The 19,317-nt window shown below is 59.1% G+C and overlaps 1 protein-coding gene across 1 annotated transcript in view; it reads left to right on the plus strand.

Annotated features, from left to right (window-relative positions):
- LOC142469116 (uncharacterized) overlaps positions 1-19,317 on the plus strand; it is an 88,871-nt gene that overhangs the window by 526 nt on the left and 69,028 nt on the right. The window lies entirely within an intron of this gene.

Below are 19,317 nucleotides of genomic sequence, written 5' to 3' on the forward strand. Positions count from 1 at the left end.
TAAGTGTGTTTATTTCTGTCTTTTGAGTTTGTTGTATTTCCGAGGTTTTTATCAAATAAACCCCATTTTATTTCCCTGCCTTATTTTGCCTATTGAATGATCCCGGTATAAATGTGTTAAAAGACCTGGTCTCCCGTGACAGCGGCCCCTCCACAAGAAAGCGAACAGGGCCTCTGCGGATGTGAGGTGGAGCATTGAGGAATGTATTCCCGTTTTGGAGAGTGTAAGCGCTTTGTGATGTTGTGCGGTGCTGGCTCCGGCCAGAATAAATTCTCTTTATTGAACTGCTTTGTCCTGTCTATTGCCTTGATACCGTGGTGACGTTCTGGCCTTCCGTGACAATGATAACTAAGGACACAGGTCTAAGATAAGATTCCAACTTGAGAGGCTGTGTGAGTGAAAAAAAAAATATTAAATTAATAGAACAGCTTGATTTAGAAATATAGTTCACAAAAGTAAGGAAGACCAAAGAGTTTCTTATTAATGTGTGTTATACATTTGTGTTTTGTTGCCTTTATTTTGGTGCTGCTGCCTTTTCCCCTGTATAGTTTGTATGGGACATGTGGCATCTCTGGCAGTTTCAGCCCCCACCTAAGTAAACATATGTGTGATTTGAGAAGTGATGCTAGAGTCCTAATGATTTGGATTTAATTCACCAATTATATTTAAGGGAATCCACGAGACGTATGTAACACATATCTGGAGTTGAAACCTTTGTCTGATTCAGATCATGTGAAAAATCCAGGTCTCCAGAATAGAGATCAATTCTAAAGCAATACTGCCACCGTGTGGTCTTTGTTTGAATGGCAGATATTAAAGCGTTGGCGTCTTTTTACCGTCTCTTCATATATATCTGTTGCTTCCGAGACCAACAAGACGATGTTTTTACACATTAAATGTGTGGTTGCATTTATGTTCATAGATTAAAAAAAAAAAAAAAAGAGAGAGACTAATTAATGCATAAAAAAAGCGATCGATATTTATGCGATTTACAGTTATGACAAAAGGATCAGAAAGTCACTTAAAGTGCTAAAGAAAATCGGATTTCATTCTTTCCTTAACAAATGCTGATACATGAAGCCCAATATATGGGACTATTGAATGGAACATAGAATGAGTGACTATTATGTGAAGCATTTGTTTTGGGGACTCTGTTTTAAGAGCATAAATAATTTGACAGCAATATAATATAGACTAATTAATGCTTGAACATTGTCAATGATTTAGGTAAATATATAAAACAAAGGTAATCTCTTTTCTTAGCAGTGTAAATTAATACAAGTAATGCGTTTATCAGATACATGTTCCTTTGCAGACTGTACAAATGTGTAATGTACACCATGTGTATATGGATCAAACAATGACAATCACTTACAGGGCCGCCAACAGAAATCATGGGGCCCAGGACAAATTAAAGGAGCAGCCCCCCCCCCAACCCATAGCGCACCAACCATGAAAATAATTTTTTTTAGGGCGCAACTTTTACTTAACTGTTTTCTTCTTATTGTAATACGGAAAAACACATTACAATGCAATCTGTTTATTTTTATATTTTCAACAAAAGACAGGTGACTGAGTGACTGGTTGAGTGAGTGACTGGGTGGGTGGGTGAGTGACTGGGTGGGTGGGTGAGTGACTGGGTGGGTTGGTGACTGGGTGGGTGGGTGACTGGGTTGGTGGGTGACTGGGTGGGTGGGTGACTGGGTTGGATGGGTGACTGGGTTGGGTGGGTGACTTTGGTGGGTGGGTGACTTTGGTGGGTGGGTTGGTGACTGGGTGGGTAACTGGGTGGGTGACTTTTAGTGACTGGGTGACTTGGTGGGTTAGTGACTGGGTGGGTGGGTTAGTGACTGGGTGTCTGGGTGGGTGAGTTAGTGTGACTGGGTGACTGGGTGGGTGACAGTGACTGGGTGGGTGACAGTGACTGAGTGGGTGACTTACCTTGACAGGCTGGGTGCTGCTTCCTTCTTCCTTGCCCTTTAAATCCTGGCTCTTTAAATCCCCCTAAGATGTATATGGGTATCTATTATTTTCTCATGCTGACGGCCCAAGTGCTTGGGCCTCATGGCAAGTGGGCCTGTCACTCACCACCCAACCACCCTTGTTTCTTAAGTGTTATGGTTGGGCTTGGTAGCACAGGGGGCAGGCTAAGAGGGGTCATATTTAAGTGAGGTCGTGAACGGGAGGGGGCCTTTCACCTGGTCCCTCTGGAGTAAAACATCAATGGATTCTGTGAGCTCTGCGGTGCTTCCTGCGGTCCGTGCACCTTCCCTCTCGCCACAGATGTTGTTGAGGGCGCAGTCAGAGGGGCCAGAATGGCAGTGGTCAGCTGTTTTCGGCTCCCCACCTGGGCATATTTTTGGTGGGGAGCTTTAACCTGAGCCACTAAGAGAGCCGTGAGGAATGCAGCAGTGCCTTGGAGGAGCAGCCGGCGGCGGGCTGCCCTTTGCCATCTAACAGCTCATCCACGCGGGGCATGGGATAAACATCTGACAGCGTTCCTGCATTGGATCACAAAAGCTGTATGGTGCTCAAACATGAGCCTCTGGCTGCATAGCCCATGGGCATAAACGCTTTGTATAGTGTCCCCTGGAGGTCCCAGATAATCCAGACCAAAATACTCCAACCCTGAAATGAAACCACTTCCACTAGGTACCGAATAGCTGGAAAAGATCCCACTGGAATGATGTGGGACCTTCACTGGCTTGTGACCAGACATAGACATCGGTTGGGCAAGTATTGATAATTCAGGTAAGTAGGTTGGAATAACTCACATTTGTGTGGTCTTCAGTGGAATTTCCTCCGTGGGTGCGTGCTGCCGTTACTCCACAATGATCAGACATCCAAGAAAAGGGGAGATGGAGCACAGCTGAAGATAAATAAACTGCTTGGGAGAGTGGGACCTGGGTTTATTTATCTTATTTATCTTCAGCTGTGCTCCATCTCTCCTTTTCTTGGAAGCGTTCCTGCATTGAGCTGCCGGTAGTCCACACAGAAGCGGGTGGTCCCGCCCTTTTTAGGTACTAGGACTACCGGACAAGCCCAAGGGCTCTGGGGTGGAACAATTACCCCTAGGGCCAGCATTTCCACTACTTCACTCTCTATATTGCCCTTCACCTCTGCCGATACCCGATAGGCATGCTTATGCAGAGGTCGCAGCTCAGCAGGTGATCGGTGATATGTGTTCTGCCTGGCTTGTCCGTGAACAGAACCCTATACTGCTCTAGCATAACCCTCACCTGTACCTTCTGCTGTGCACTGAGCTTGGACCCTATCTCTACCTGCGCTATGGTGCCCCCTGCCTAGATTCCCCTAGGAGGTCAGGCAGAGCATTGCTTTCCGGGTCCCCCATCGGTGGGCTACAAATAGCCAGCACTGTTGCCACACTCTGAAAAATACTCCTTTAGCATATTAATGTGATAGGTCCTAGTTCTTCCTGTCTCTCCATCTAACTGTACAACATAGTTGCACTTATTCATCTTTCTCAGAACCATGTACGGTCCAGACAAGGCAGTCATTAATTTGTTCTGCCGAGTGGGCTTTAGAACAAGAACTTGCTGTCCTGGGATGAATGATCCGTTACGGGCATTCTGGTCATACCAAGCTTTCTGCTTGGTCTGAGCCTCCCTGAGGTTAGCCTGTGCACACCCCATAAGCATTTCTAGCCGGTCTCTGAGATCTACTACATACTGGAGCACAGATGAATCCGTATTAGTAGTCTCCCCTTCCCATCCCTCATGGAATAGGTCAGGAGGTCCCCGTACCCAGCGACCATATACTAGCTCAAAGGGAGAGAACCCGGTAGATTCTTGCGATATCTCGGTATGCAAACAGCAAATGCTGTAGGTAAATCTCCCAGTCCTTCCCTTCAGCTTCTATAAAAGCTTGCAGAATCTGCTTCAGGGTACTATTAAACCTATCACATAGACCGTTGGTCTGGGGATGGTAAGGGGTCATGCGCTGGTGCTTCACCCCGCACGCGTTCCAGAGACACTATAGCAATTCACTCATGAATTTTGACCCTTGATCGGTTAGCATCTCACTAGGGAAACCTACTCTAGTGAATATAACTAGCAATGCTTTCACTACTGCCCTAGCATCGATGGAGGCAAGTGCTACATCTGCAGGGTACCGGGTGGCAAAATCCACCACCGTGAGAATGTAACGCTTGCCCGACTACCTGGGGATCATGAAGGGTCCCACTATGTCCATAGCCACCCTCTGGAAAGGTTCCCTAATTACCAGTAATAGGTTCAGGGGTGCCCTCACCCGATCCCCCTCCTTACCTACTCACTGGCAGGCATCACAGGAGCGGCAGAAATCTGCCACAGCCCCTGTTGCCCCCGGCCAGTAGTAATGCTGTAACAGCCGGGCTCTCGCCCGAGTGACCCCCTGATGCCCCGCTAGTGGAATCGAGTGGGCTACCGGTAACAACTGGTGCCTATACTCCCTCGGTACCACTAACTGTCGCCTACTGGTTAAGACCCTATCTAGACCCATAGCCGTCTGCTCTCTATATAAGAGCCCGCGGTGCCATGAGAACTGTTCTGACCCACTGTCTGAGTTAGGCTTGGATGCCCGGAGCCTCATGCGCTCCAAGCTGGGGTCATGTAAGGTCCGCAGCTAAGCCCCGCCCCTCAGGCGCGTCACGTGGTAGGGATGCCGGGCCGCGCATGCTTGGAGCTGTGCTCACACGTAGTGGCAGAGGCGTGGAGGTGCGACCCCGGCGGGGACGCAACACACCCGCGCCGTCACGTGTCATCAGGCCGCGTTGCGCACCTCCCATGCGTACGTCACTGAACCAGCTATCAGCTGACCACTGGAATGCACACACCTGATTCAGATTCCCTACTTCTCTCTCAGTGCACCGCCATTGGAGGAATTCCCTCACACCCCTGTCCTTTGATTGGATCCTTGCCCTTCTTATACTGGGCTCTCCCACTTCCTCATTGCTGAGCATAAACTTCTATTTATGCGTTGTGCTCGCTGCTGTTCGTTTTTTCCTGTTCTGTTCGTGCTTTGACCCTAGCTTGCTTGGACCAGTCCTGTCTCCAGTCCTGAACTTGGCTTCACTGTGGATTCCTACTATCTCCAACCCTTTGACCTCGGCTACCATTCTACCCTCTCTGCTCCTGGACCACGGCTTACGGACAATGTGGCGGTGAGAGGGTTAACCATGCCAATAATAAAGGTATTATGCCCGGCTGGTTAACACTAAACCGTGTTGGGACAGAAGGGGTTAAAATGTATTTCACCCATCAGCCTGGTTTCCCCTACACAACCTTTATTGTCCCTGTTTTTCAGCTCTGAAGCTAGCTGCAGTTAAATGAATGAAAATGTGCTAACTGTATTTGTAACACAAGGGGGAGCTTCTAGCGCTGAACCAAGCGCTAAGTGAAGAAGCGTGCCTGTGAATAAGTGGCTGATTTGAAGATGGGGATCACTTCCTAAGCCGTAGACCTCTAAACCGCAAAGTCAATTGGATAAGTGGTTTGCGGTCTAGCTAAAGTGCCGTCTTGTCAAAATGTATCCAGCGGTCTCGTTATCCACATAAGCTGAATTGTTGGCGTGAGTCTGTGGTTACCGATCAAAAGCCAGCATGGATACATTGTATGCCGGCTTGTAACCTAGACCAAGTATAGGTCAAACCGCAAACCACATCACAGAGCCCATTCAATTAAGTGGATAACTTGCGCTAGGAAAGAGCTAGCACTCTAATTTTTGGCGTGCAGTTAGTTACGCATGTACCATGAACATACATATGAATTTTATATTTGTTACATATGCAGAACATACCTTTATAAACATACTGTATTTCAATGGAGTTTTAAATGCAAAGGCAGGAAACCCTTTCCGCCGGTCCGGCAATGAATCCTTTAGCATGCCCACATGTTATGGATGAATGAGCTGAGGGATTTTTCATCTCTGGACTTCAAAGGGCACCCTGCTAAGGTGGTGCCCCAGTGTCTAGAGAAGTCCGGAGTTGAAAAGCCTCAGAGACCCTAGGTGCTAGGATGGCCGGGATACTGTTAAGTACCAGATACCGGTGCAAAGTATGGGTACTTCACACTTGGTAGCCAAACCCCTGGCTTACTGTCGCCAGGAAAGGGGTTGGGCCGGTATGCTAAGCAGCTCAGGTGCGAGATTCACGCATGCTCATATCAGACAGGGAAGCAACTTCTGCCCGTTCTACGAACTCCTGGCAAGTCGGGGATAGGCGGGAAAAGGTATTCCCACAAGAGGATTGGGTGTAGATGTTAGGTATAGGACCCTTAATCCTATAAAAATGCCTGCAGCCCAGTCCCAGGCAGATTCATCTCAGATTTTACCAAGAAGCGTTCAAGTAAAGCGTCAGCGGTTCTGGAGTGTGAGGGGTTAACTACACCATAACGATGGAAATCCTCCCAGGGGAGGTCTATACGCCGCACAGCCGTAGAACAAGGACTCCAAAGAAGGCTGATCAGTGATTCATAAAAAACTTTAATGAAACAAAGTGCAAACGGATCCTCTTGACGCGTTTCGGCCCGAAACTTTGTTTCATTAAAGTTTTTTATGAATCACTAATCAGCCTTCTTTGGAGTCCTTGTTCTACGGCTGTGCGGCGTATAGACCTCCCCTGGGAGGATTTCCAGTGTTCCGGTGCCTGCTGCCTGCACGCCGGGCTGTGACTGGTGCATCTGCGTCCCCCTGCTATTCCCGGAAGTACCGGCACTGCCGTCGGTCAGGTGACCACCCACCACGATCGAGCGGATGCAGGGTTGGCGGCAGAAGAAAGTGCTGGTGGCGTGAGAGGATCACTTCATCCAGAGGAGTTGCAAGCAGAGGGATATGCAGCATTTCCAAGCAAGAGGACAGACCAGCCACTTCACTACATCCCCCAGCTGTAAGTTGTTTCCTTCTATGTTTTCTCAAACTTTATTGTGCTTACAGTTAGCCAGTTGCTGAGAATTACACTTGAGAAGGCTACACTGGGGGACAGTGGCGATCATCACCCACTTTTATTGTTGTTTAAACAGCAGTTTACAGCTGCAGCTACATTTTCTGAGCGCCTGGTGGGTTAACTTGCAGTTTACCCGTTTCACACTTACACCATAACGATGAATGGCACCCCTCTTCCAGAATTTGTTTGAGCTAAGGATTCCCGAACGAATCCTGTAAGGACATTACGAAATACTTCCTTTTGTCGGAGATATAGGGCTGGCAAGTTGCGCCCCTAGCCAAGGACTGTCGCACGGCTCACATTGCGCACCTGCCCAGAGACTGGTTCATTCAGTGGACATTTTATTTCGTTTCCCCATCCCAGTAAGTGTATATTTACTGTAATTGTGAAGTATTGTGTGTTTCTCTTAAAAGGAAATAAATTACAATTTATTTTACCCGCCTTGTACTGCTTAGTCCAGAATCCCAGTATTATTTGTTGGTAAGACGTGGTCTACCGTGACAGGCTTATATATTAACTGGTGGCAGCGGTGGGACGCTGACTGAGCCTATGGTATAGTCTCCTGCGGGATTCTATAACATAGTGGGGGAAAATCGTAGATTGCGAGCTTCCCAGACAAGTGGTAACTTACACACGCTTCACAAGAGCACAGATAATTCACCTTGCCCTTTGCCCAAACCCCTGTGCCAACATCACACCATGATTAACCTTTCAGGAAGGTTCCGATCCTGGGACCGAGCACTGATCGTGGAGAGATGTGAGGGCTACTGTATGGATTGCCGACAGACGGTCGGTCAAAGCCGCAACTGGAGGAGGACTTGGAGAATCATGAAGCCAGAATAGCTCCAAAAGAGGGGCCTGGCCCCGTAGCTGCTGTGGCAGCAGACACCAATCAGCCCGGAGTGCAGGAGGTCGATCCAGCTCTGGGGCTGCAAGGACATGGGGAGGGAACAAGTGACCGCCTGAGTAATGGTGGCATGGAGCCAGCGGGTGCAGAGGAGGTAGTCACTGCGGCTACCGGACTTACCGCCTCTGGGCTCACAGCACTCCTGACCGCATGGGGAGAAAAGGCTACAGCAGCGGAGGTTATACAGTTGCTGGCCGCAGTGCACGGAAAAGCCCCACACCCACCTTGTCAACGGGGAACAGGATATTCCCCAGGTGGACCACCACAGCTTCAGCAAGTTCGTGGATGGCACGGATGAGATAGATGCCTTTCTCAATGACTTTGAAATGCAGTGTCTCCGGTCAGGGTCCCACGACGGGACATGGTGCCGAGACTGTGTCCATTGTTGTCCGGTAAAGCCAAGCGGACTGTGCAGGATATTCCACGCGTGGATGCCGATGACTACGGTCATATAAAAAGTATGCTGCTCACACAGTATGCCCTCACCCTAGAAGCCTACAGGGGCAAGTTCTGGACTGGGGAGAAATACCCTCGGGAATCCTATGTGGACTATGGAGCCCACATGGCTTTGCAGGGGACCCAGTGGGTAGAGGGTTACGGGATCACCAAGTTCCATACAGTACACTACTGGACTTGATGTTCCAGGAGCAGCTACTGCAGCAGCTTCCCTTGGACGTGAGGGCATGGGTCATTGACCACAAACCAAAAACCCATGTGGATGCTGCGAGGATGGCGGACGAGTATGTGGCCAGCAGGGCTCTGATGACCAAGAGAGCGACTCCCAAAGATGTGGCCAGCCCGGCCAAGGGAGCCAAAACCACCCCTCAGTGGACCCGCAAGCCTGCAGCAGAAGGCAATGCACCCAAAGCTGCAGAGTTTAGACACGAGAGGCAGTGTTTTACCTGCAAAAAGGTCGGACATCTCAGGCCAGACTGTCCAGACCGGGACCGGTCCGGGGGACCCCATCAGGGGCAACGATCACCAGCTGGGAGGCCGGTCACCCGTGTGCGACTGGCACACACAGAGGAGCCCAGCACAGCCGTGGAATCAACCCAGAGAGGACGTCCACGGGAGAACCTGCACTTGCCACCTCGGGACCAGCAGCGGAGATCGGGGGACATCAGGTTGCACCAGTCAGGATGCAGCCCAAAGATGTCCAGCAGAAGCATCTGCGGAAGGTGACCATCGGGGACCGGCAGGTGAACAGCTTGCTGGACTCCGGTGCCACCGTGACTCTGGTACGCCCTGATATGGTGCGGCCAGAGGATTTTCTCCCTGGCACCGGGATTCAAGTGACCATGCCCGATGGAGGACCGCGGTCCATCCAGGTTGCCCGGGTCTTTTTGGTTTGGGGTGCCGGACGTGGCATGAGGGAGGTAGGGGTATTGCCCGGGTTAGATGCCGAGATCGTCCTTGACAATGACCTGGGGCATGTAACCTGCGTTTTCACAACCGAGCTGGCCCCTGTGGCAGCGATCACCAGGAGCCAGGCAGCCAAGACCGCAGCAGAACCAGCCCCTGTCCCCCTGCATTTGGGACCTACAGTTCCAGGGGTCTCTGCGGAGACCCGACAGGTAAGCCAGACTAAGTCGCACACTGACCCTGACTTACTGTTCCCTTTACCTGTTCCCAGTCCCCCCGACTTAGCCTTGACAAGCGGATGACCAGAGCTAGGTACCCAGCTTAGGGATGCGGTGTGATCTGACCCCAGCCTGGAGGACATGAGACTTCGGGCGTCCGAGTCTAATGCAAGGATTACTTCTTGTGGCACTGCAGGCTCCTGTATAGAGAGCAAGGGACCACGGGGTTAGATGAGGTCTTGACCGATAAGCGACAGCTACCCACGGAGTATAGGCAGCAGTTGTTGCGGGTAGCCCACTCTATTCCACTAGCGGGGCAACAGGGGGTCACTCGGACGAGAACCCGGCTGTTGCAGTGTTACTACTGGCTGGGGGCCACCCTCCCCCTCCTCCCCCACCCACCTCCCTCTGTCTCTCTCCCACCACCTTCCTCCCTCCCAACAACCTCCTCCCTCCGTCTCTCTCCCCCCCTCCACCCTGCCCCCTCCTCCGTCTTTGTCCCCCACCCTCCTCCCGCAGTCTCTCTCCCCACACCCTCCTCCTGCACTCTCCCCCTCCCTCCCCCATCTCCCTGCTCTCTCCCTCCTCCTGCAGTCTCTCTCCCCCCTCCCTCCCGCAGTCTCTCTGCTCCCCCTCCCTCCTCCCGCAGTCTCTCTGCTCCCCCTCCCTCCTCCTGCAGTCTCCCTTCCCCCTCCCTCCCCCTCCCCCAGTCACTCTCCCCCCTCCCTCTTTCTCCCTCCCTCCCTCCACCCGCAGTCTCTCTCCCCATCTCCCTCAGTCTCTCCCCGCCCTCCCGCAGTCTCTCTCCCCCCTCTGTGTCTCCCCACCTACCACCTCCCCTTGCCCCCCCTTTTCCCCTCCCTCCCCCGTCTCTCTCCCCCCTCCTCCCGCAGTCTCTCTCCCTCCTCCCGCAGTCTCTCTCCCTCCTCCCGCAGTCCCTCTCCCCCACCTCCTCCCAGTTTCTCTCCCTCCTCCCGCAGTCTCTCTCCCCCTCCCTCCTCCCAGTCTCTCTCCCCCTCCCTCCTCTTGCAGTTTCTCTCCCTCCCCCTCCATCTCTCTAACCCTCTCTCTCCGTCTCTCTCCCCCCTCCCTCCGTCTCTCTCCCCACCTCCCTCCGTCTCTCTCCCCACCTCCCACGTCTCCCCCCCTCCCCCTCCGTCTCTCCCCCCCCCTACCGTCTCTCCCCCCCTCCCTACCGTCTCTCCCCCCTCCCTGTCTCTCCCCCCTCCATCCTGTCTCCCCCCGCCCTCCGTCTCTCCCCCCCACCATCCTCTCTCCCAACACCCTCCGTCTCTTTCCCCCCTCCCTCCGTCTCCTACCCCTCCCTCCTCCCGCAGTCTCTCTCCGCCCACCCTACTCCTGCAGTCTCTCCCCCCTCTCCCTCTGTCTCTCTCCCTCTCCCCTCCCTCCTCCCGTGGTCTCTCCCCCCCTCCCTCCCTCAGTCTCTCCCCCCTCCCTCTTTCTCCCCCACTCCCTCCACCCGCAGTCTCTCCCCCCTCCCGCAGACTCTCCCCCCTCCATCTTCCCGTAGTCTATCTCCCCCTCCCTCCTCACGCAGTCTCTCTGCCCCCCTCCCTCCTCCCGCAGTCTCTCTCCCCCTCTCTCCTCCTTCAGTCTCTCTCCCACCCTCCATCCTCCCACAGTCTCTCCCCCCTATCGCAGTCTCTCTCCCCTCCCTCCTCCCGCAGTCTCTCTCCCCCCTCTCTCCCCCCTCCCGCAGTCTCTCTCCCCCCTCCCGCAGTCTCTCTCCCCCTCCCTCCTCCCGCAGTCTCTCTCCCACCCTCCCTCCTCCCGCAGTCTCTCTCCCACCCTCCCTCCTCCCGCAGTCTCTCCCCCCTCTCGCAGTCTCTCCCCCCTCCTGCAGCCTTTCTCCCCCTTCCCGCAGTCTCTCTCCCCCTCCCTCCTCTCGCAGTTCCTCCTCCCTCCGTCTCTCCCCCTCCCTCCGTCTCTCCCCTCCACCCTCCGTCTCCCCCCTACACCCTCCTCCCTCCCTCTCTCCTAACCCCCCTCCGTCTCTCTCCCCCAACCCTCCTGTCCCCCACCCTCCTCCTCCCTCCTCCCCACCCTCCTCCTCCAGTCTCTCTCCCCCCACCTTGTCTCTATCCCCCCACCCTCCTCCTTTCGTATCTCTCCCCCCACCCACCTCCCTCCGTCTCTCTCCCCCCACCCTTCCACCCCACCCTCCTCCCTCCGTCTCTCCCCCCACCCTCCTCCCTCCGTCTATCCCCCCACCCTTCTCCCTCCCACCCTCCTCCCCTATCCCCCCACCCTCTGTCTCCCCCCTCCTCCTCCCTGTCTCTCTCTCCCCCTCCTCCATCGCCCCTCCCTCCTTCTTCTTCCCCCCCTCCCTCCTCCTCCTTCCCCCCCTCCTCCCCCAGTCTCTCTCCCCCTCCTCTCGCAGTCTCTCTCCCCCTCCTCCAGCAGTCTCTCTCCCCCTCCTTCCGCAGTCTCTCCCCCCTCCCTCCTCCCGCAGTCTCTCTCCCCCCTCCTCCCACAGTCTCTCTCCCCCCCTCCTCCCGCAATCTCTCTCCCCCTCAGTCTCTCTCCCCCCTCCTCCAGCAGTCTCTCTCCACCTCCTCCCGCAGTCTCTCACCCCCTCCCTCCCTCCTCCCGCAGTCTCTCTCCCCCCTCGCGCAGTCTCTCTCCCTCCTCCTTCCCGCAGTCTCTCCCCCTCCCTCAGCGTCTCTCCCCCCTCCCTCCTCCCGCAGTCTCTCTCCCCCCTCCTGCAGTCTCTCCCCCCTACCGCAGTCTCTCTCCTCCCCTCCTTCCTCCCGCAGTCTCTCTCCCCCCCTCCCTCCTCCCGCAGTCTCTCTCTCCCCCTCAATCCTCCCACAGTCTCTCTCCCCCCTCCCTCCTCCCGCAGTCTCTCTCCCCCTCCCTCCATCCCTCTCCCACCCTCCCTCCTCCCCAGTCTCTCTCCCACCCTCCCGTCTCTCTCACACCCTCCCTCCTCCCCAGTCTCTCTGCCCCCTCCCTCTTCCCGCAGTCTCTCTCCCACTCCCTCTTCCCATAGTCTCTCTCCCCCTCCCTCTTCCCGCAGTCTCTCTCCCAACTCCCTCCCTCTTCCTCCCACAGTCTCTCTCCCTCCTCCCTCCTGCAGTCTCTCTCCCTCCTCCCTCCCGCAGTCTGTCTCCCGCAGTCTCTCTCCCCCCTCCTGCAGTCTCTCTCCCCCCCTCCCGCAGTCTCTCTCCCTCCTCCCTCCCGCAGTCTGTCTCCCGCAGTCTCTCTCCCCCCTCCTGCAGTCTCTCTCCCCCCTCCCGCAGTCTCTCTCCCCCCTTCCCGCAGTCTCTCCCCCCTCCCGCAGTCTCTCTCCCCCTCCCGCAGTCTCTCTCCCCCCTCCCGCAGTCTCTCTCCCCCTCCCGCAGTTTCTCCCCCCTCCCGCAGTCTCTCTCCCCCTCCCGCAGTCTCTCTCCCCCCTCCCTCCTCCTCCCGCAATCTCTCTCCCCCTCCTTCCTCCCGCAGTCTCTCCCCCCTCCTCCCGCAGTCTCTCTCCCCCTCCCGCAGTCTCTCTCCCCCCTCCCTCCTCCTCCCGCAATCTCTCTCCCCCTCCTTCCTCCCGCAGTCTCTCCCTCCTCCTCCCGCAATCTCTCTCCCCCTCCTTCCTCCCGCAGTCTCTCCCCCCTCCTCGCACAGTCTCTCTCCCCCATCCCTCCCGCAGTCTCTCTCCCCATCCCTCCCGCAGTCTCTCCCCCCTCCCTCCCGCAGTCTCTCTCCCCTTCCCTCCCGCAGTCTCTCTCCCCCTCTCCCACCTCCCGCAGTCTCTCTCCCCCCTCCCCCAAAGTCTCTCTCCCCCCTCCCTCCTCCCGCAGTCTCTCTCCCCCTCCCTCCTCCAGCAGTCGGTCTCCCCCGTCCCTCCTCCCAGTCTCTCTCCCCCTCCCTCCTCCCCAATCTCTCCCCCTCTCTCCTCCCGCAGTCTCTCTCCCACCCTCCCTCCTCCCGCAGTCTCTCCTCCCTCCGTCTCTCCCCCTCCCGCAGTCTCTCCCCCCTCTCGCACTCTCCCCCTCCTGCAGCCTTCTCTCCCCCCTCCCGCAGTCTCTCTCCCCCTCCCTCCTCCCGCAGTCCCTCCTCCCTCCGTGTCTCCCCCTCCCTCCATCTCTCCCCCCTCCCTCCGTCTCTCTCCCCTCCACCCTGCTCTCCCCTCCACGATCCGTCTCTCCCCTACACCCTCCTCCCTCCCTCTCTCCCCCCACCACCCTCCGTCTCTCTCCCTCAACCCTCCTGCCCCCACCCTCCTCCTCCCTCCTCCCCACCCTCCTCCTCCCTCCTCCCCACCCTCCTCCTCCCGTCTCTCTCCCCCCACCCACCTCCCTCCGTCTCTCTCCCCCCACCCTTCCACCCCACCCTCCTCCCTCCGTCTCTCCCCACCCTCCTCCCTCCGTCTCTCTCCCCCCACCCTCCTCCCTCCCACCCTCCTCCCCTATCCCCCTACCCTCCGTCTCCCCCTCCTCCTCCCTCCGTCTCTCTCTCCCCCTCCTCCATCGCCCCTCCCTCCCTCCTCCTTCCCCCCCTCCTCCCGCAGTCTCTCTCCCCACACCTCCTCCCTCCATCTCTCTCTCCCCCTCCTCCATCGCCCCTCCCTCCTCCTCTTTCCCCCCTCCTCCTCCTCCCGCAGTCTCTCTCCCCCCTCCTCCTCCCCTCCGCCTCTCTCTCTCCCTCCTCCATCGCCCCTCCCTCCTCCTCCTCCCGCAGTCTCTCTCCCCCCTCAGTCTCTCTCCCCCTCCTCCCGCAGTCTCTCTCCCCCTCCTCCCGCAGTCTCTCTCCCCCTCCTCCCTCCTCCCGTAGTCTCTCTCCCCCCTCCCTCCCGCAGTCTCTCTCCCCCTCCCTTACTCCTCGCGCAGTCTCTCTCCCCCCTCGCGCAGTCTCTCCTTCCTCCTTCCCGCAGACTCTCTCCCCCTCCCCCCTCCTCAGCCTCTCTCCCCCTCCTCCTCCCTCCGCCTCTCTCTCTCCCCTCCTCCATCGCCCCTCCCTCCTCCTCCTCCCGCAGTCTCTCTCCCCCCTCAGTCTCTCTCCCCCCTCCTCCCGCAGTCTCTCTCCCCCTCCTCCCGCAGTCTCTCTCCCCCTCCCTCCCTCCTCCCGTAGTCTCTCTCCCCCCTCCTCCCGCAGTCTCTCTCCCCCTCCCTTACTCCTCGCGCAGTCTCTCTCCCCCCTCGCGCAGTCTCTCCTTCCTCCTTCCCGCAGACTCTCTCCCCCTCCCCCCTCCTCAGCCTCTCTCCCCCCTCCCTCCTCCCGCAGTCTCTCTCCCCCCTCCTCCTCCCGCAGTCTCTCTCCCCCCTACAGCAGTCTCTCCCCCCTCCTGCAGTCTCTCTCTCCCCCCCTCCCTCGCTCGCAGCAGTCTCTCTCCCCCCTCCCGCAGTCGCTCTCCCCCTCCCGCAGTCTCTCTCCCCCCTCCCCAAAGTCTCTCTCCCCCTCTCCCTCCGTTTCTCTCCCCCTCCCTCCTCCCCAGTCTCTCTCACCCTCCCTCCTCCCCATTCTCTCTCCCCCCCTCCTCCCGTCTCTCTCCCCCCCTCCTCCTGTCTCTCTCCCCCTCCCTCCTCCCCAGTCTCTCTCCCCCTCCCGTGTCTCTCCCCCTCCCTCCTCCCGTCTCTCTCCCCCCTCCCTCCTCCCGTCTCTCTCCCCCTCCTGCAGTCTCTCTTCCCCCTCCCCCTCCTGCTGTCTCTCTCCCCCTCCCTCCTCCCGCAGTTTCTCTCCCCCCTCCCTCCTCCCGCAGTTTCTCTCCCCCCTCCCGCATTCTCTCTCCCCCCTCCCTCCTCCCGCAGTCTCTCTCCCCCCTCCCCCCACAGTCTCTCTCCCTCCTCCCTCTCTCTGCTCCTCCCACAGTCTCTCTCTCCCCTCCTCCCGCAGTCTCTCTCCTCCACCTCCCGCAGTCTCTCTCCCCCTCCCTCCTCCCGCAGTCTCTCTCCCCCTCCCTCCCTCCTCCCGCAGTCTCTCTCCGACCTCCTTCCTCCCGCAGTCTCTCTCCCTCCCTCCCTCCTCCCGTAGTCTCTCGCCCCCCCTCCCCTCCTGCAGTCTCTCTCCCCCTCCCTCCTCTCGCAGTCTCTCTCCCCCCTCCCTCCTCCCGCAGTCTCTCTCCCCCCCTCCCTCAGTCTCTCTCCCCCTCCCTCCCCCCAAAGTCTCTCTCCCTTTCCCTCCCCCAAAGTCTCTCCCCCCTCCTCCGTCTCTCTCCCGACTCCCTCCTCCCCAGTCTCTCCTCCCCTCCCTCCTTCCCACTCTCTCTCCCACCTCCCTCTTCCCGTCTCTCTCCTCCCCTCCCTCCTCCCCAGTCTCTCTGCCCCCTCCCTCCTCCCAGTCTCTCTCCCCCCTCCTCCTCCCCAGTCTCTCTCCCCCTCCCTAGTCTCCCTCCCCCTCCCTCCTCCCCAGTCTCTCCCCCCCTCCCTCCTCCCGCAGTCTCTCTCCCCCTCCCTCCTCGCGCAGTCTCTCTCCCCCATCCCTCCGCAGTCTCTCTCCCCCATCCCTCCCGCAGTCTCTCTCCACCTCCCTCCGTCTCTCCCCCCCTCCCTCCCTCCGTCTCTCTCCCCTTCCCTCCCGCAGTCTCTCTCCCCCTCTCCCTCCTCCCGCAGTCTCTCCCCCTCCCCAAAGTCTCTCTCCCCCTCCCTCCTCCCGCAGTCTCTCTCCCCCTCCCTCCTCCAGCAGTCTGTCTCCCCCGTCCCTCCTCCCCAGTCTCTCTCCCCCTCCCCCCTCCCCAATCTCTCCCCCTCCCTCCTCCCAGTCTGTCTCCCCCGTCCCTCCTCCCCAGTCTCTCTCCCCCTCCCTCCTCCCCAATCTCTCCCCCTCCCTCCTCCCGCAGTCTCTCTCCCACCCTCCCTCCTCCCGCAGTCTCTCCTCCCTCCGTCTCTCCCCCTCCCGCAGTCTCTCCCCCCTCTCGCAGTCTCTCCCCCCTCCTGCAGCCTTCTCACCCCCCTCCCGCAGTCTCTCTCCCCTCCCTCCTCCCGCAGTCCCTCCTCCCTCCATGTCTCCCCCTCCTTCCGTCTCTCCCCCCTCCCGCAGTCTCTCTCCCCTCCACCCTCCTCTCCCCTCCACGATCCGTCTCTCCCCTACACCCTCCTCCCTCCCTCTCTCCCCCCACCACCCTCCGTCTCTCTCCTCAACCCTCCTGCACCCCACCCTCCTCCTCCCTCCTCCCCACCCTCCTCCTCCCATCTCTCTCCCCCCACCCTCCTCCTTCCGTATCTCTCCCCCCACCCACCTCCCTCCGTCTCTCTCCACCCACCCTTCCACCCCACCCTCCTCCCTCCGTCTCTCCCCCACCCTCCTCCCTCCCGTCTCTCTCCCCCCACCCTCGTCCCTCCACCCTCCTCCCCTATCCCCCCACCTCCGTCTCCCCCTCCTCCCTCCGTCTCTCTCTCCCCCTCCTCCATCGCCCCTCCCTCCTCCTCCTTCCCCCCCTCCTCCCGCAGTCTCTCTCCCCACTCCTCCTCCCTCCGTCTCTCTAACCCCCTCCTCCATCGCCCCTCCCTCCTCCTCTTTCCCCCCTCCTCCTCCTCCCGCAGTCTCTCTCCCCCCTCCTCCTCCCTCCGCCTCTCTCTCTCCCACCTCCATCGCCCCTCCCTCCTCCTCCTCCCGCAGTCTCTCTCCCCCTCAGTCTCTCTCCCCCCTCCTCCCGCAGTCTCTCTCCCCCTCCTCCCGCAGTCTCTCTCCCCCTCCCTCCTCCCGTAGTCTCTCTCCCCCCTCCCTCCCGCAGTCTCTCTCCTCCCTCACTTACTCCTCGCGCAGTCTCTCTCCCCCCTCGCGCAGTCTCTCCTTCCTCCTTCCCGCAGACTCTCTCCCCCTCCCTCAGCCTCTCTCCCCCCCTCCCTCCTCCCGCAGTCTCTCTCCCCTCTCCCTCCTTCCGCAGTCTCTCTCCCCCCTCCCTCCTCCCGCAGTCTCTCTCCCCCTCCCTCCTCCTGCAGTCTCTCTCCCCCCTTCCTCCTCCCGCAGTCTCTCCCCCCCCCTCCCTCCTCCCGCAGTCTCTCTCCCCCCTCCCTCTTCCCGCAGTCTCTCTCCCCCTCCCCCCTCCCGCAGTCTCTCTCCCCCCCTCCCGCAGTCTCTCCCCCTCTCCCGCAGTCTCTCTCCCCCTACCGCAGTCTCACTCCCCCTCCCGCAGTCTCTCTCCCCCCTCCCTTCTCCTCCCGCAGTCTCTCTCCCCCTCCCTCCTCCCGCAGTCTCTCTCCCCCCTCCTCCCGCAGTCTCTCTCCCCCCTCCTCCTGCAGTCTCTCTCCCCCCACCTCCCGCAGTCTCTCTCCCCCCACCTCCCGCAGTCTCTCTCCCCCCACCTCCCGCAGTCTCTCTCCCCTCCATCCTCCCGCAGTCTCTCTCCTCCCTCCCTCCTCCCGCAGTCTCTCCCCTCCTCCTCCCGCCCCCTCCTCCCGCAGTCTCTCTCCCCCCACCTCCCGCAGTCTCTCCCCCCCCCTCCTCCCGCAGTCTCTCTCCCCCCACCTCCCGCAGTCTCTCTCCCCCCACCTACCGCAGTCTCTCTCCCCTCTCCCTCCTCCCGCAGTCTCTCTCCCCCATCCCTCCTGCAGTCTCTCTCCCCCCATCCCTCCGTCTCTCCCCCCTCCCTCCCGCAGTCTCTCTCCCCCTCTCCCTCCTCCCGCAGTCTCTCTCCCCCCTCCCCCAAAGTCTCTCTCCCCCCTCCCTCCTCCCGCAGTCTCTCTCCCCCTCCCTCCTCCAGCAGTCTGTCTCCCCCCCGTGTCTCCTCCCAGTCTCTCTCCCCCCTCCCTCCTCCCCAGTCTCTCTCCCCCCCTCGCGCCTCCCGTCTCTCTCCCCCCTCCCTCCTCGCGCAGTCTCTCCCCCCTCCTCGCGCAGTCTCTCTCCCCCCCCTCCCTCCCGCAGTCTCTCTCCCCCCCCTCCTCGCGCAGTCTCTCTCCCCCCCTCCCTCCCGCAGTCTCTCCCCCTCCCTCCTCCCGCAGTCTCTCTCCCCCCTCCTCGCGCAGTCTCTCTCCCCCCCTCGCTCGCGCAGTCTCTCTCCCCCCTCCCTCCCGCAGTTGCGATCCCCCTCCCGCAGTCTCTCTCCCCCTCCCCAAAGTCTCCCTCTCCCTCCGTTTCTCTCCCCCCTCCCTCACTCCAGTCTCTCTCCACCCTCCCTTCTCCCCATTCTCTCTCCCCCCTCCTCCCGTCTCTCTCCCCCCCTCCTCCTGTCTCTCTCCCCCTCCCTCCTCCCCAGTCTCTCACCCCCTCCCGTGTCTCTCCCCCCTCCCCTCCTCTCTCCCCCCTCCTGCAGTCTCTCTTCCCCCTCCCTCTTCCCGCCGTCTCTCTCCCCCCTCCCTCTTCCCGCAGTCTTTCTCCCCCCGCACTCTTCTTGCAGTCTCTCTCCCTCCTCCTGCAGTCTCCCTCCCCCCTCCCGCTGTCTCTCTCCCCCTCCCTCCTCCCGCAGTCTCTCTCCCCCCTCCCTCCTCCTGCAGTTTCTCTCCCCCCTCCCGCATTCTCTCTCCCCCCTCCCTCCTCCCGCAGTCTCTCTCCCCCCTCCTCCCACAGTCTCTCTCCCTCCTCCCTCTCTCTCCCCTCCTCCGCAGTCTCTCTCCTCCACCTCCCGCAGTCTCTCTCCCCCTCCCTCCCTCCTCCCGCAGTCTCTCCCCCTCCCTCCTCCCGCAGTCTCTCTCCGACCTCCTTCCTCCCGCAGTCTCTCTCCCCCCTCCTGCAGTCTCTCTTCCCCCTCCCTCTTCCCGCCGTCTCTCTCCCCCTCCCTCTTCCCGCAGTCTTTCTCCCCCCGCACTCTTCTTGCAGTCTCTCTCCCTCCTCCTGCAGTCTCTCTCCCCCCTCCCGCTGTCTCTCTCCCCTCCCTCCTCCCGCAGTCTCTCTCCCCCCTCCCTCCTCCCGCAGTTTCTCTCCCCCCTCCCTCCTCCCGCAGTCTCTCTCCCCCCTCCTCCCACAGTCTCTCTCCCTCCTCCCTCTCTCTCCCCTCCTCCCGCAGTCTC

This window comes from Ascaphus truei, chromosome 18, assembly GCF_040206685.1.
Source record: "Ascaphus truei isolate aAscTru1 chromosome 18, aAscTru1.hap1, whole genome shotgun sequence".
NCBI lineage: Eukaryota > Metazoa > Chordata > Amphibia > Anura > Ascaphidae > Ascaphus > Ascaphus truei.